Consider the following 18,412-nt stretch of genomic DNA (forward strand, 5'->3'; position numbering starts at 1 on the left):
GTACATTATTGAGGGAAATAAGGCAGATTTTTAAAAAATACATACAGTATGTTCCACTTATATAGACTTAAAAACCAGGCAAAACTAATTTATGATATTAGTAGTTATAGTGGTTACATTTGCGGGGAGAGGTAGGGTGATGACTTGGAGGGGTAGGAAGGGGCTCCAGGAGCACTGGTAGTGTTCTATATCTTCACCTATTTGGCACTTACCTGGGTGAACCTGCGTTGTCATAATTTATTGAGCAATCCACTCATGACATGTGCAGTTTTCTGTATGTACACTGTACTACATTAAAAAGTTCATTTAAAAAAAATAAAGGCTTTAAAGAGACATTTTCAGACACATAAAAACTTAGAGTACATTACTAGCAGGTACATCCTCACTAAGGAGAATGTTAAAGCAGTGTCACTCCAAGTGAGGTCTATAGATTAATGCCAGTCTGTGAGCTTTGGCTACTAGTCCAGATGAAAGAAAGTCCAGAAACTAGGAGTAAGCATTCAGAAAATGTACAGCAATTTGACAGAGTACTTTTCTGACTATTGAATCTAATAATGAAAATGTGGGGCTTGTATTTCATCTCTGTTTTCTTCATTTAATTGTCACACTTAATTAATTAATTTAAAAAATTTTTATTTATTTATTTTTGGCCGCATTGGGTCTTCATTGCTGAGCGCAGGCTCCCTCTAGCTGCGACAAGCGGGGCCACTCCCCGTCGCGATGCGCGGGCCCCTCACCGAGGTGGCCTCTCCCGTTGTGGGGCATGGGCTCTAGGCACGTGGGCTTCAGTAGTCGTGGAACGCAGGCCCAGCAGTCGCGGCGCACGGGCTCAGCCGCTCCGCGGCATGTGGGATCTTCCCGGACCAAGGCTCGAACTACTCTCTTCTGCATTGGCAGGTGGATTCCTAACCACTGTGCCACCTGGGAAGCCCTATTTATGTATTTTTTAATAAATTTATTTATTTGTTTATTTTTTGGCTGCGTTGGGTCTTTGTTGCTGAGTGCGGGCTTGCTCTAGTTACCATGAGCTGGGGCTACTCTTCGTTGCAGTGCTCAGGCTTCTCATAACAGTGGCTTGTCTTTGTTGTGGAGCATGGGCTCTAGGTGCACAGGCTTCAGTAGTTGTGGCACGTGGGCTCAGTAGTTGTGGCTCATGGGCTCTAGAGAACAGGCTCAGTAGTTGTGGCACACAGGCTTAGTTGCTCCGCGGCATGTGCGATCTTCCCAGACCAGGGCTCGAACCCTTTTCCCCTGCCTTGGCAGGTGGATTCTTAACCACTGTGCAACCAGGGAAGTCCTGTCATGCTTAATTTAATTCATATTATTGTACTTAAAAAAATTAGTCTGTGATGATTAAAAGAAAACAAAAAAAGTCCTATACCACAAATAGTTTAAGAAACACCGTGCTAAAGAATATGCTTTTCAGAGAAGGATGATTTAAGATGCACAAAGGAATGGAGAGAAAAGAAAATGGTAAATATTTGGTTAAATAAAATAATCACTGATTGTATAAACATTAATAATAATGTCTCAGGGATATTTTTCAAAGGATATATAAGATGCACAACTGCAAAAATATATAAAATATATTAATTTGGTAGGTGTGGAGGGAATTGAGTTCAAGCATTTTTTGTTGTTGTTCCTGCTATCACTCCAGGAGGAGGATAAAGGTATTGAGGAAACTCAGACATTGATATGTTAACTTTGCATATTGTAAGTTCTAAAGTAATTAGTAAAATAATAGACAAAGAAAGTAATTGCCAAATCAATAGAAGACCAAAAAAGAAAAAAAAAAGATAAAATATAATCATTCAAAAAGAAAGTAAGAAAGGTGTTGGGCAAAGCAGCATTCACACATATACCACTAGCATGACAGGACATAAATTTAAAGTCAGGTTTTTTAGGGAAACTTGAAGGCATGGAGCAGATGAAAATACCCCCCAGGCCCCATTTCTCATTATCCCATAGAGAGGCAAGGTTGAGAAGCCGAGCTCCAGAGGGCCCTGTGCTATGCAATTCTATATGTTTATGAGAGACTTGGAAGGAGGCAGGGGATACCAGTTCAACTCTGCAACTGTGAGAACTTCCTGGTCAAGAACATGGCCTTATTGAATGGGAGCCTCTGGATCTCATCTGCATTATGTCCTTCCACTGAGCTAGGATCTGCAGAGGGAGCTTCTTATTAAGCTACAGACAGTAGGCAGAACAAACAGAAACCATCAAATAGGATAATAGATCTTAAAAAAACCCAGTTTTGTGAACTGTTATATGAAATGTAATGAACTAACTGCTATGTTGTCTGGTTAAAAGACAAAATTGTCAGATTTCGTTTTCAAAAATCCATACAAAGTGTAAGAATACAGAAAGGTTTAAAGAAAGATTCAAAGTAAAAGGATGAAAAAAATCATGCAACTACTAACCAAAGGAAAACTGGTATAGCTTTATACACACACACACATATACATGTGTATATATCTTGTATATACACACGTACATGTGTATACTATGTAAATACATATACACATATATATGTTTATATGTATTTACATAGTATATACATATATGCATTATTATATACATATAGGTATATGTGTGTATAGAGAAAGAGTGATTGCTTTAATATGACATAAAATAGACATTATGGTCAAAATCATCATTAGAGATAAAGAGGGTCTCCTCATAATGATAAAAGGTTCAATTCATAGGGAAGCTATAAGAATTCTAAATTTGTATGTTTCCAATAGCATAAACTGAAAATATATAAATCAGAAATTGACAAAACTTCAAGAAAAATAGATAAATCCACATCATAATGGGAAATTTTAATATACCTTTCTCAGTAATTGATAGACTATGGAGACCAAATAAATCAGTAAAAATATAAAAGATTTTAACATCATGATTTTTAAAGGAATATGTATATGGACATATAAAGATATGTATATGATATAACACCCAACAACTGCAGAATACATACTTTTTTCAAGTGCATATGTGGAACATTTACAAAAACTGATCAAAAGCTAGGACGAAAAACAAGTCTGAATAATTTTTAAAGGATTGAAATCATACAAGGTATGTTCACGTATTTTTTGGAGTTAAATACAATTCTAAGAAAAAAATCAGAACACAAATAAAAATTATTTTGAACTAAAATATAATGAAAAGATCACATCTCAGACATATGAGACACCACTAAAGAAGTCTTTAGAGAAAAGTGTGTAACCTTATACACATAACTGGAAAATAAGAAAGGCTGAAAATTAATGAGTTCATCATCTATCTCAAAAGTTAGAAAAAGAACAGCAAAATAAACCCCCAAAACATTAGAAAATAGAAAATTAGAAAGAGAGCAGCAACTAATGAATTTTAAATGTTGGTAAAATTGGCAAACTTCTGGTGAGAATCAACCAAGAGAGTGAGAGACAGAGAGAGAGAGAGAAAAAAAATAAACCAATATCAGGAATGAAAAAGATGATATTACAGATTCTTCAGACATTAAAAAGAAATAAGAAGATATTGTTTTTAAAAACCTTATGTCATTAAATTTGAAAGTTTAGATGAAAAAGATAAACTCCTTAAAAAATCATGATATATTCACACAATGAAATATTATACAGCAGGAAAAATAAAGCTGCTTACAACAATATGTATGAATTATAAATATATAATACTGAGAACAAGGAGAAAGTCAAATGAAAACAACCTTATTTATGGACTGACAAATTGGAGGGAACACTATAATGAAAACCATGGAAGTGATTTTTCTAAAAGTGGTTACTATTGAGGGAGGGGGCTATGGGTGGGGAAGGGCACACTGTATTCAAGGTTGCTGCTTATGTTCTCTTTTTTGGATCTGGATGGTAGTTACATAGGTGTTTGCTTTAAAATCATTGGGCAATCTATACATATGTTTTAAGTACTTTCTGCAAAAATATTATGTTTCACAACTCAAGAAATAAAGATAAATAATCAACACATGACTAAAAAGGAAGTCCTATGAGCACTCTTCATTTTGCACATATTAGTTCAATCTTCCTCTCTCTTTCACTGTTTCTCATGCAAATATAGTATGTTGTACACTCTAACTAAAATACATTCTTTTCTGAGTGAAGCATTGAGCTGATTTTGTCTCCTCTTGGAATTAGAATTTTGATTGCTACAATAAGGTAGCATGCATCCTATACATATATTTATCTCAGCAGTCCTTTTAGTTAAGAATTTTTTAGGATAATAAGAGAACCGAATGTTAACTTAAGCAGATATAAATAGTCCTATAAAAATGAACATTAGAATTTTGAGGTTAAATTCCAATTTCTCTTCACTAAGGAGCTGGTGAAAACTCTTAGCCAATAGGGCTAAAATAAGTTTTTTAGTCCAGTACACATAACTCTTCTCTCCTTGTCAAGGCTCTGCTGATGCTCTGCTTTGTCTCACACTCTTATTGGACCACACTGCTCTGTTACTTTCTTATGTTTGGGTCTTTATCACTCTTTGTGGGAAATGTTTGCTACTTCTATAACTGATTAAAGTTCACTTATTTTAAAATTCTTTTTGGCATGAAAAGATAGCTTCTAACTGAGGGTTTAAGTAAAGAAGATGCTCTTCCACTGCATGTAAATGTGGTCACCTTGACAACCTGGCTCATTGTTATCCATCCCCTCTGGGCCTCCTATTTAACCTCTTTTTTTTTTTTTTAATTTCTTAGTTTTTTCTCTTTTATTTTTTTAAATTTTATACACTTGACTTATTGTGTAAATTTAAGGTGTACAACGTGTTACTTTGGCACATTTATATGCTGTAATATGATAGCTTTTGTAGTGATATTTATCACATCGCATAGATAGTACAATATTGTTGGCTATATTCATTATACTGTGCATTATATCTCTAGGGCTTATTTGCAAGTTTGTACCCTTAAATAACATCTATCTTATCCCCCCATCCCCTATCCCCTAGTAATAAACATTTTACTCTATTTTATTAAATTTTTATTTATTTATTTTTGACTGTGTTGGGTCTTCGTTGCTGTGCGCGGGCTCTCTCCAGTTGTGGCGAGTGGGGGCCACTCCATTGCAGTGCATGGGCTTCTCATTGTGGTGGCTTCTCTTGTTGCGGAACACGGGCTCTAGGCGCGTGGGCTTCAGTAGTTGCAGTGGGCGGGCTCAGTAGTTGTGACTCGCGGGCTCTAGAGTGCAGGCTCAGTAGTTGTGGCACACAGGCTTACCGCTCCACGGCATGTGGGATCTTCCCGGACCAGGGCTCGAACCCTTGTCCCCTGCACTGGCAGGTGGACTCCCAACCACTGCACCACCAGGGAAGTCCACTCTCTGTTTTATTTTACTAGTTTGACTTTATTGTTTCCACTATGCTGCAGGCTCTACTATAACATAATTTGACAACTTGAGACTTGTTTTTGTCTGTGTTAGTTGGATACTAAGCATCAGTTGAATTGGAGAAAGGCATCAGGTTAATCAAAAGAATATTGAGAGAGAAAAATCTAAGCTGATCTAAAAAGTATGCTGTATTGTCAAGATATGTCCTCAATTGAACTGAAGTGTGAATGGAAGTCTCTATAGGCCGGACCTCTATTTTGTGGCAAAGAGTGGTTTTTCCCCCGCAAAGTCAGCATATTAATCATGTAATTGGTTAATGGATATAAAAAATACTCTGGGGTCAGGATTAAAGCTGATGAGCATAGAAGCAAAGAAAAAGAAAGTGAGGAAAAAGGTCAGGTCCCAGTCTGAAACCTAATGTTTTGGGAAAGAGCTGGGGTTGCTGGGATGGTAACCCTCTAAGCAGTCCCTGGGCAGTGAGGAGGGTACTCTGAAGTCATGTCTGGGGAATTTTCAAAGTAATTCTGGCATTTGCAATGGAATAAGTTACTTAATGAGAAGCACACTTACCTCCTGTTCTGTTTCCCACAGCTTGGGATATTCAATTAAGAATAATTGGCAATAGGATAATTATTATTTAATTTATAATGACTTTCTTACAGTGATTTGGGTTGATAAAAAGCTTGTATATTTTAAACAATTACCTCTTCCTCTTTCTGAGGTTATATTAGCATTTGAAAATACATTGGTTGAATTGTGGGAAGTACTCAAATGTAACCAGATTCAAATGCTGAATAGATGGGTTGACAAATGAGGACACTGTTACCAGTTTAATCCCCATATGGGCCAATTAGTTTCACATAGAGAAGAACTCTGTTCCAAAGCCACAGATTGCACCATTAACCCCAGTCAGCCGTCTCCAAATTGTGTGTCATTGATCATAAGAGGCCCAGGTATGAGTGTTGATAGCTCAGAGCAAACCCATCATCACCTCTGAGAGCAGAGCCATTCTGTTATCTCATACATTCTTCACCTCATAGATGGCAAGGAATATTACCGTAAGATGGAGAAGTTGAAGGCCTCTCTGTTTCCCCATTTCCTGCACCCCATAATCTTATAAAAGGTGAAAAATTACAACTGTATAGCTTCCATTTTTGTAGGAAATCTTCATGCTTTAGAGGAAACTGGTAATAGCATTATAGATAAGCAATACAACTGGCAAGCAGCAAACAAATTTGTGGATTCACTTCATCAATAATTAACTACACCATTCATGGTACCTTAGAAATCCTAACATTGACCCAAACAGATGAGAAAAGCTAAATACATGCTTTCCAGCTCCTGAAACCTTATTACTTCTGGTTAGTTTGTAGAGTAACAAAAATGAATACCAGAAGTAGAATTATATTAAATGTGAAATCTGTAAAATATGACTCTTGAAACACTCAGTCTAAAGTGTAAATGTTTGTGAATCTTGCTCTTTCTCAAAACAAATGAAATCTTACCTAATTTAATTTCTTGCTATGGAAAAAGTTTCAGGGCTGTCCTTAACTTGGGACTAAGCCTGAAAAATTATCTCAAAGGGTAATTTGGGATAAAATGGGGTCAAATTAAAGTAATTTTAAAATAGGCTTTAATAAAAATAGTGTCATCCTTACATCACTTCTGCAAACCTATAATAGAGGTTTTGATATGTGGATCCATTTAGCATACTTATCTTTTGGTAATAAAATGTAATTAAGGTAATGGTAAGACTGATTTTAGCAAAAAGCTGTTGCAGTTCTTCTTTGTAACAGAGTCAACATTCTTGGTTCTTTATAAATCTTCTGAATTAAGCCAAAAATCTGGAGAATAAGGAACAATGATTTAAATCTAATGACTGGGAGCCTGGGTAGATTCCCTTTGTGATTCACTCCTTCTCTTCAGTAGGAACTGCTTTGTATACAGGACTAGAGTTCATGGACATTTTCTAGATGTTGGAACCATTTTTTTTATCTTAGATTCCACATCATGTTTATTTTTCACATTCCTTGTCATTCTTGCTGTTTCTCACCCACACACTAAAAAGTGTTTCTTTACCACTTCCAAGTTTTCAGAGAGTAAAATAATTCCTCTCTCTCCTTGTGAATTTGGATCCCAACTGAAAAATACATACAAAAGATAGGCATTGGAAAAGAAATAGCAGCTTTACATTAGTACAAGTTGGAAATGTGCATTTAGGCCTTCAGACAAGTGAGCTTGCTAAAACTTCATGCAAGTACCAGAAAACCCCAAGCCAAACCTTCAGAGTAGGCCTCTTTTGGCATGGGGGGAGCAGACATGTCCCCCATACAGAGGGACCTGAGAATGGGTTAAGTGCCTGCAGGAAGTTTTGGGGGAATTCCTGTGGGGGAGTGAAGGAAGCAGGACTGGGCAGAGGGTGAAGTGCAGCACAATCACAACGAAGACCTCAGTTAATCCTGTGTGTGTGTGTGTGTGTGTGTGTGTGTGTGTGTGTGTGTTATGATGGGGGAGCAGTAGAGAAGTCTGAGGATATGGATGGTCCTATAGGCTTCCTGAACTGAGGCAAGGGGCTAGACCTTACATCCCAGATGGAACAGTCATTGGGTAGGGGATGTAATCTGGGGTAAACCTGCTCTCTCAGTAGAGGACAATTCCTGGGAAGGGGAATTAAGAAGTGTCAATGACCAACATTCTGAGCAGCTGGAGAAATGTCTGCTTCAGTCCTCAAAGGACGGGTTGCAGATCTGGGCATAATACCACTACAGTGTTGAAGGAACTCAATCAAATGCATGACATATACCACCTTCTGTTCAAGGCACTAAAATGCAAGTTATGATTCAGTTTGCATCCTACATGCATCCTACAGGTATTGCACTTGGCCCTTCCTCCTTCATGTCATGAAGCACTGATGCCGTCAAAATTTTCACACTTGTCTACAAAACTCTTTCTATCTATGTAAATCCTTTCCACGTTCACTCTTACCTTGGAGAAGTACCTACCTTGCATTCAAGGTTTATCCCTTTATCTTTATTCATCTCCCATATCCTTTAGAATCATTCCTTGATAAATAATCCCTTTACCTTCATTTTCAATGTCTTTCCCTCAACTAGCTCTTTTTCCTTTCCCCATTTATATTGTCTAATTTCTCTCATTCTTAAAAAAAAAAAAAAAGTCTCATCACCCTGGATCCCCTTCTGGTTATTATTCTTCTCCTCTGTCAAACTTTTTGAAAATGGTCTGGTAGAAAGAACACTGGCTTTGGTGTAAAACAGACCTTGGTGTGAGCCCTGGCTTTGTCCCTTGCCTGCCTAAAAAAATTCCTTAATCTCTCTGAATCTATTTCTTCACTTGTAATGTGGGAATGGCAATTCCTATTTAATGATGGTTAAGAATTGAATATCATAGAATAGATATGGTGGGCATGAATTTAATTTCCCAAATTCAAGTGTTTCAAGAACTGAACTGAATTCAAGTGTTTCAATATTGAGTCTCCATTTGGCTGGGTGGTTAGAAACTTCCTTTCTGCCTGGGGTTGTGATGAGGTTCTGGAGCAAAGGCAGTGGGGAGAATGGCTTACATGGTAACAGTTCACGAGAAGGGAAAGGGCTATTAGTCTTGGTTGTACACACTGGCATCCTCTGAGATGTCGGTCATCTCAATTGCCCTTTGCTGCTGAGCTGTCCCTTAGTCCCTTCAGTGTCATCTGCTGATGTGCTAGAACTGCAGTGCTAATCCTGCAGCACAGTTGAGCGCGGGGATCTCAGATGTCTGCCTAAATCTCAGAAATCCTGGTCACACAGGAATTGTTGTGTTGCTGTCCAAGTCATGCTGGGTCCCAGGAAGTTCTGTGGGGGCTGAATGCCTACATTAACCACAGGAAAGAGTCAACCTCTGGTCCTTCCATCCATCCATGCTCTCACAAGGAACGAAACACAACTTTTCTCTTTTTGTGGAATCTTGAAGGTTACCAGGTTATTTACTCATTTTCTCACTCGGGCTGGCCCCATAGGGCAGGGGGTAAAGCTGGCCCTTCCCCAGAAACCCAGCCATCTACTCCCATATCCTCTTCCTACTGCTAGCCTGAGGAGCTTTCCAGTGGTGGTGGTGGTATCGAGTGAGCGAGTGAGCGAGGTCTTGCTCTTGGCACCACATATTCTCCCAAGTCTGCTGTTTTAAGCCCTAGAGTTATTTCCATTTTGCCCTGAGGGCTAGACTTCTGAAACTAAAAAGCCAGGAAAGGAAGCCTTTCCTCATCAATCTGCTCTGCCATCTCTTTCCTGAGGCAATGATCTTCTAGTTCTCTAGATGGCAAGGAAGAGCTAGGGGAGTCAGAAACCAGAAAACAATGGTTAATATTTCAAGACAGCATCCTGCCACACTTAAGCAAAATGCCAGAACAGAACTTACTTAGCTCATAGTAGGTTTCAATAAATATTAGTTCCTATTCCCATCACTCCACTATTCCCTCTTCCTCAATTGGCCATTTTCTCATTAACTCAGTGAAGCTATCATCGCCATTACACCATGAAACTACTTCCATAAAAGTAACCATTTACTCCCCAGTGGTAAAATTCAGTAGGAACTTATCAAATGTTCTCTTTTATTTGAACTCCTCTGAAGTATTTCCACTGAATACATCCCCCCTTTTTGAAACTCTCTCTACCTTGGTTTTTATAACTTCTGTTTCTCTCCTTACTCATTTGGCTATTTTTTTTCTCTATTCCTTCTGTCCTCAAGTATTAGTGTTTACCAAGGTTCAGTTTTTATATCACATTGCTGCCTGATGTCATCTACCCCACTACCGGTTGCAGACCTATACCTTCAGACCAAGTCTTTTAGCCAGACCTCCATATTTTCATATCCTCAGATGCCTCTGACATTATGTAGAGCGCTTAGCACAGTGCTTGACACAGAGTAAGCACTCAATCATGTTAACTACTGTGTTTATTACTGTATCTACCTGAAAGTCTCACAGGTGTACATCAATTTTAATGTCAAAAATGGCTCATTTTGTCTTTTCTCCCTCATAACCTTGCCTCTTGACAACCCTCCATCCCCAAATACGCAATAACCACCACAGTGTGCATGCGCGTGCGCGCGCGCACACACACACACACACACACACACACGCACATGCACATTCCTCCTCCCAGGGCAAGGAGGGCGTAATTCTGGACATCATTCTTCATTCTTCTTTTCACTACCCCTCTGCCCACCATCTAATCACTCTGCCCTGATGATTCTACATCAGAAGTTACTCAGGAGATTCTTCCTTCTTCTCCCTCTCCACTGCTTTTACATGAATGTAGACTCTCTTATTTTTTCTCATGATTATTCTTCAAGCCCAGCTCAAATGCCTTCATGACACTGAAACCTTCCCTGCACCCATTTTCTTTTCCTGGAGGTCCTGATGGTACTCTCTTGCTTTTCTTTGTGTTCCTTTCACTGCCTGGAATGTCTCCTCCTGCCTTATCAATTTCTGAGCTCATTTTATTTATTTTAAAAATTTTGGGGGGCTTCCCTGGTGGCGCAGTGGTTGAGAGTCCACCTGCCGATGCAGGGGACACGGGTTCGTGCCCCGGTCTGGGAAGATCCCACATGCCGCGGAGTGGCTGGGCCTGTGAGCCATGGCCGCTGAGCCTGCGCGTCCGGAGCCTGTGCTCCGCAACGGGAGAGGCCACAGCAGTGAGAGGCCCGCATACCGCAAAAAAAAAAAAAAAAAAAAAAAAATTTTTTTGGCCGGGCCATGTGGCTTGTGGAATCCTAATTCCCTGACCAGGGATCAAACCCAGGCCCTCAGCAGTAAAAACACAGAGTCCTAACCACTGGACCACCAGGAAATTCCCTGACCTCATTTTAAAGCTCAGCTAAAATGTCATTAACCTCTCTTTCTTTAGGTTGACCTGACTTAGTCCATCTCATCCCACTGTTAATTGTTCCGTGATGTGTTCTCTTATCCCTTTATATATGTTTCTATTATTGCACTTATTTGTATTGGTGCTTATTTATGTTGGTATCCTAATAGAATGGAACATCTTGAAGGTAGGCACTGGGTTGTACTCATATCTCTCTCTAGACCTTTGTATAGAGAGTCAACAAGTGTTTATGGAATTAAGTTGAAATGAATGTTAAAATGTGAACTGTATGATCTGAGGTATAAAACGTTTCAGCAGGGAAGACAATAGGACTAGGCAAACATGCAAATAAGTTTTATGAAACCCTGACTGGAGATTTCAGAAAAACAGTTTATGATAACCCATGATTAAGGAGGAAGTACATAAAGAATAACAAAAGTTGGGGACTTTGCCTTTTTCTTCATTCTTTATCAGTTTTCCCTTATGAATCATCTAAAGAAGCGTTTGCTCATTAGCAAGAGTTCTAGGTATCCTGCAACTCTGATGTCATGTAAATTCAGATATTTAGAAGCAGGCATCTAGAAGGAAGTAACTTTTTATTAGAGAAGAAATAGAATGAGAACCTTCTGTAGGCATGTGTGACGTGTTTAGTAAATTGTCATTCTCTGACTTGTACACTCAAGGCTCACAATAGCACTTTGAATGGAGCAAGATAAAGTTAAGGAGTTTAAACTAGACATCAAATCCCAATCATTTTCTGAATCTTTTATACTTTGATATAGAACAAAGGAAGGGAACTCATTTTTGGTAATCACAGACATTAAAGGAAAATCAAGGCAGCCTTACACTGTTAAAAAAATCCATCTGATTTGAGATTCATGCCAGTATACAGGGGTTTCATGGCTCAATGTAACCTTAGTCCAACTTACCAACTCTTAGTACAAATTGTACTTCTATATTTTTATTTTTGATTTTGTGGCATATTTATACTTTTTAGGCTCTTTAGACATAAAATTTCATAGTGTTCAAATTTTTTAAGAAAAAATTCTGAGAAATTAACCAAAGGCAAGAATCTAAATATTTAATATAATTAATGTGGATAACAATGTATGAAAAAGGCAGTTTGTTGTCACATATTTGTCAAACAGAAATACAAGCATATGTAGAGAAGATACTATTTTAATTAATTTTGTGCCTTGAACACCTATTAACCTCAATACGTTATTTTTTCAGTAATAGCTAATAATTTTTTTATACAAGTGAGCACACATCTAAATAAGAAACAGAAAATATTTATACCACAGAGAGAATATGCTTTTTAATAGGAATTTAAAACTGAAGTTTTTTTTTTTTTTTTTTTTGCGGTACGCGGGCCTCTCACTGCTGTGGCCTCTCCCGCTGCGGAGCACAGGCTCCGGACGCGCAGGCTCAGCGGCCACGGCTCACGGGCCCAGCCGCTCCGCGGGGCACGAACCCGCGTCCCCTGCATCGGCAGACGGACCCCCAACCACTGCGCCACCAGGGAAGCCCAAAACTGAAGTTTTAACTGAAATCCCCCAATACAAAAAAGTATGAAATTTCAAGTTAGGTAACTATCATGAAGGAAATAATTCAAAGCCTATTCTGCAACTCAAATGCTCTTATTCACTTTAAGAATATAAAATAGTTGAGACAGAGGAGATTTGTGTAGGGATTTTACTGGGGAAAGTTGAACTCACCAACTCCAGTGGGGAGGGCATGGAGGATGCTTCTTCAGCTCATGCCAGGGGGCTTCCATGGGCTTCTGTGGGATCTTGTGAGAGCTTGGGATGTGTTTGTTCCCTGCAATGAAGGGATTCTGTAGAAACTGGGAAGCAGGTTGCCCAACTGTTTCTGTGGCAGAATCAAGAGGGAGAGAATGGCCTACAGGGCAAAGGATGTGTGAGTATTTCCCAAGGACCAGGTGAAGTCCCATGGGAGAGAAGGAGCTGGCTGGAGCCATCTTGAGTCCTGCCTAGGAGAACTTCTGCCAGAGGGTGAAAGGACTCCAGTAGGGAGGATACAACAGGGCTGAGGAAACAGGAGCTGAGGGGTGATTAGGAGTGGACAGCTAAAAGGAAAGGTGCATTACCCACATTGTAGGGGTTGCAATTAGAGAAGCCCAGAAGCAGCTCTCCAAAGAGACCCTGGAGAGCCGACCTTAAACACGTATCAGTAGCTTCATGGGCCAGTGACCTGTGCAGACCTGTGCACAGAGACCTGTACTTTGTTTAATCCTCTGCTTTGCTGTCTTGAAATTCTTAATTATTTTGCAACAAGGGACCCAGCATTTCCGTTTTGCACTGGGTCCTGTAAATCCTATGGGGGGTTCTGTGTGTCAGGCCAAGAGAGCGCAAAACTGGATAACAACATTACCAGCTAGATAAGAATTGTTTTGTCCTTCATCCAGAGACTGACTTGTGGGGGGTAAGAGGAAAACGAGATGGAGAAATAGAGAAGCTGAGTTTGCCTGTTTTCCCCATACAGGCTTTCAGCCTAAAGAAGGCTTGAATTCTAAATCAAATTCAGTGTTTTGTTTAAAATCTAATTTCTGATTGAGATAGTGTTTGCAGCTGAAAGTGGCCATAGTTCTATCTAGGAACTAAAGGTCGATAGAAAAATTCTGATACTGAATTTCCTCTTACTATAAAAAGCAAACTAGTATTATTTAATGAAATATTACAAATTCAACAGTTGAAGGACTTTGTAGTGGGTTAAAAAAAAGTCAGGTGTAGATCTGAAGCTTTCCAGTTGACTCGGAAAGTATTTTAGTACTTTATTACTTCTTCACTAGTAGAAGAAGTTGTGTTTTAAAATTGATGGGGAAACTTTCTGGAACAGAACTGTATTTACATGAGATAACTGAGGAAGGAGTTGAGGTAATTACCTAGGTGAGGGTTGGAAATTTACTGTCATTATTTCACTGCTAGCAGTTGTATTAAGAAGTTGAGTCCTCACAGAGCAGGTTCTGAAACAGGAAATGCACACCACCTCAGGAAGTTAAAATTATATCCTAAAATGAGGCTCTGGGATTAAAATATGTAGGTATTAGTATTATTGCATACCTCTATTCACCCGCAGTCCGAATAATAATGTGTATGCTTGTTGCTTTGGAATCAGAACATGAATTCTAGGTCAATTCTCCACGAGCAGTTATTTAATTGTGGTAACTTTCTGTGACCCAAGTGTTCTGAAATACTAAATATAATGTCCAGAGATTGCTTAAGTTGCTAACAGACTTAGCCATCTAAGAGAGAACATGACAATATGATGAAAAATTTTTCATTCACACTCTAGTAACACAGCAGGAAAACAAGTCTGCCAATATAAAACAAGAGGGAGGTTTCCAGAGAGCTTTAAGTATCCCCTTTGCACATGGCAACAGATTAGTGACATACCTGTTCTTCAGGTATTCTCATGTTACTAATACAGACCTATACCTTAAGAAAGATAGCTGTAAAAAAGAGAAAAGACAGTATCGATAACTATTGTAACTTACTCTTCTGCTACTTATACCTGGATTTAAACAATGTTCTTTTGGAAATTGCTCTATTAATCATTTAGAATATTCATTAATTACAGCTATTGACTTAGCATGGTTATTTCAGAAACCAACTGTGGCAGAGACTGCTGGCTGTTCATCAAACTAATTTCTTTTTCTTCCTGGGCTAGACTCCATTTCATGGGTTGCCTTGTAGTTTGGTGGCTTGGGAGTGTTCTAGCCAGTGGAATGGGAATGGAAGTGATGTGCACAAAACCTTCCTTGAGTGATCCTCCATGTTTTGCCCCTTTCTGCCAGCTTGATGTTGTGATTATGTATTGAATGCATCAGAACTCTAACATGGAAGAAACTTTATTCCTATAAATGCCTAGAGGAGACTTGCCTGCCATTCTGAACTTTACATGGATGAGAAATACACTTCTATTGCTGTGTGCCAGGATAGATTTTTGTATTTATTTGTTGTAGCAGCTAGTGTTAACAAATATATTCATGTTTATGGTAAAGGAATTTTAGCTTGCTAATCGCTCACTATGTTTTAGATACTATCTAATATTTCATCACATTTAATTCTCATAATAAGCTGTTGAAGTAGTTGTAATCATCGTTGCACAAATGAGGAAATTAAAGCTTAGAAAAGTTAAGAAACTTGCCTGAGACCTCAATTCTGCAGAGGGAGGATTTGAACTCAGATCTCCAAGTCTCCAAAGTGTGTTCATGATCTTTCCAATAAGCCATCCCAAGAGGAGAGTACAGTATAAACTGCACATAGGACACAAAGAGTTATTTGCCCATTCATTCATTAATTTATCCAACAAACACATTTTGTGCATACTTTGTGTCATGTTCTGTTCTGGACACTGGAGACAAGATACCCTTGTTATAAAGGCAGAGAGGCAGTAACTTAATTTTTGTTACCTGATGTCCTGAAATTCTAAATGTACCTTCTAGTTTAAGTTACTCCCAAGAAATGGTGGAAGTACTAACAAATAGCTCTCAGTATCTAATTTATTCATTGGTAGTCAAGAAGAGTGAATACTTAAGCTGCATAAGTAACTACTACTGAGAGATACTAGCCTTAAGAATTTCTGGCTTAATAAAGAATGAGGGCTTTGTCTCCAAAATTTAGGAGGGACATTCCCATGGATGAACATGTTCCTGCTGCCCATATTACTGGAAAGTGATGACAACGAAGAGATCTCTAGCATACACTGTGTATGAAGTACCATCATATCACAATTGGCAGATTCTCCAAAATTCATGATGGCACAGTCTAAGAGAAAGAACAATGGTACTTAAGTAAATAATAGTTCTATAATAAATAATTGTATAATAAAAACTGATATGCTTTTATTACAGAAATTGATGAAACTACTAGAGTAGAAGTACAAAACACAGAAGAAATAGAAGTTTACAACTTTTCAAATACATGAAGCCCAGAGTATATAATACATTGTAGTTTATACAATACTTACTTTTAGGGTTTAATCCAGTTAAGATTTAATACAATCTGATGAGATGGAGAAATATTTTGAGGCAGTATGGCTCATAAGACAAATTTGGTTCTCACAAATAAGTTGATGTTAAAACTGGAAACAAATGAAAATTGCAGTTGGTAAGAGATATCTGGTAATTCAGAATATCACCACTCTCAGAGTTAAGTATTTAAAAAGAGCTTTTGAGACACTCTTTTTAGCGCTGGTGTCATAGTGACTATTTTCTTAAAAATAAAAAGTGGGTTGGGTTATTATAGAATAAAAATCTGACCAATTTTTGTTACTCCCAAGCAAGAAATCTGTAACGGAATCACTTTGCCAATAGGGACTGTTAGAGGTCTGATAATTATGGTAATAAATTATATTTTATACACAGATAAACTAAATAGAATTAGGAGACAGTGTATATTTATTAATCAGTTCATGACGCGCTGGGAAATACGGAAGACGGAGAAAAGCAGCAATTGAGGACTTTTACTCTTGGGTGGATTGTATATATTAAAATGGCAAATTTTGTTCTGAAATGGTCAGAGAAGTGCTTCCCTTACAAATGGAGAAAATCGACTTAAAAAGCACTTCCTTTTTTAATTAGGTTTCATATCCCTGTCCACAATCCCAATAGATATGCATTTCATAAAAGGTGTGGACATAGATATATAAATACAACTCCCTATATAAATACCAGGGATATAGTGTAAAAGAATGACTACCATCCCAATGTTGTCAGGACATGGTAAGAGTAGGAAGTGCGCGTCAGAAGGAATCACTCTTCTAAAGAAAGAAGCTAAAAGCACTAACAAGAATCTTGCATTGGGAGAAATAACAGGTACACCATCAAGGTTAGAGCCACGTGGTGAAATAATACGGTTTTTTCAAAGTGTTCCAGAAGCAATAATACATGGTGTCAGAAGAAGTAAACTTCTTTTATAACTTTATGGAGTATGATGTATAGTTAAAAAAAAAATTGGCCATTTTGAAAAAAAAACAGTGTTTCCATTGCAAATATCCTCAGAAGCCATGAACTTCAAAAGAAAGAAATGCTATCTATCTTCTTCGTAGTGAGTGCAATACATCATGGCTTCCCCAAAGTCAATGAAAACTACCGTCTCTAAAAAGTGTGAAATTTTAAGGTTGAATTACGATGCTAATGCAAGCCGTACACTATGTGTGGTGACTGCTTACAGGAAGCCCAGGATGGCTCTTCCGAGAGAGGTGTTCTAGACTGGACGATAAGGTCTCCTAGGAGTCAGGAACGGTGTCAGACTCTGGACTGACCTCTGAGGTGCAGAGGGGTGGGCCCGGCTCCAAGCTTTCCGGGGCGCGCCCCCACAGGGCACCGCCCATCTCTGGGGCCTCAGGTCCGGGCCCCTCACGCGCCCGGCTTGACCTCCTTGGAGCTGCGGCGGGCGGGAGGAAAAGCCCCGGGCCTGGCTGCGCGCGGAAGGCAGAAGAGCCTCCCCTGCCGGGCCTCGGGTGCCCGCAGCGCGCCACGAGGGCGCGGGGAAAACCCACAACTTCCCGCCCAGGAACGACGCCCCGCTCCCGGCTTCGGCTGGGGGGGGAGGGGGGGCGTGTTCTCGCGAGAGGAGAAGGGGCGCGGGCCGCCGCGGGCTTGGGGGCGCGGGGAAGCCCGCGGACGGGCGCCCGCGGGGAGGGGGCAGAGGCGGCGGGCCGGCTGGGGACGCGGGGAAACAGCTCCCGCCAGTCGCCGTGCGCCAGCCCCTGACGTCAGGAGTTTTCCTCAAAGTCAACAACAAGCCTGCGGCGGCGGCGGTAGCGAGAGCTGATCAGCGGCGGCCCCATAGGGAGGAGGGGGCGGGGAGGCGGCGGCGGGCCCCCCAGCGGGGCGCAGCCCGAGAGGAGGCCGCAGACCCCCGACCCGCGCCAGGCCGCCAGGGCCCAGAGCCTCCACCCGCCGCCGCCTCGCCTCGCCGGCGCGACCCGGCCCCCGCCCGAGCGGAGTTTTCTGGTGATGAATTGAATTTGTAGCCGAGATCCGATTCCCACGTAGAGTCTCCGCCCCCTCCCCCCGCCGCCTCCCTCCTCCCGCCGCCGCCGCCGCCGCCGCCGCCGCCGCTGCCGCCGCCGCCGCCGCCGCCTCCGCCTCCTCCCGCTTCAGCTCCGCGGCCCGGCCGGCTCCCTCCCTCCCTCCCCTGCAGCCCGCCGCCTGCCCTCCCGCCGGCCACACCGGCTCCAGGGGGGCCA

General features: G+C 40.3%; 1 long non-coding RNA gene across 2 annotated transcripts; it reads right to left on the reverse strand.

The window, feature by feature from the left end:
• Nucleotides 1-5,023: 5,023 nt before the first annotated feature.
• On the reverse strand, nt 5,024-17,635 carry LOC109547540 (uncharacterized). Of its 2 annotated transcripts, XR_012330332.1 has the most exons (6): nt 17,483-17,635; nt 16,187-16,300; nt 14,278-15,473; nt 14,100-14,180; nt 12,913-13,015; nt 5,024-9,658 (listed from the first exon to the last, which is right to left on the reverse strand). It is a non-coding gene; the product is annotated as an uncharacterized lncRNA (long non-coding RNA). The 2 variants fall into 2 exon arrangements; XR_012330331.1 differs by having other exon boundaries at nt 12,913-15,473.
• Between the last annotated feature and the right edge of the window lie 777 nt (nt 17,636-18,412).

The sequence above is a fragment of the Tursiops truncatus genome, chromosome 1, assembly GCF_011762595.2.
Source record: "Tursiops truncatus isolate mTurTru1 chromosome 1, mTurTru1.mat.Y, whole genome shotgun sequence".
NCBI lineage: Eukaryota > Metazoa > Chordata > Mammalia > Artiodactyla > Delphinidae > Tursiops > Tursiops truncatus.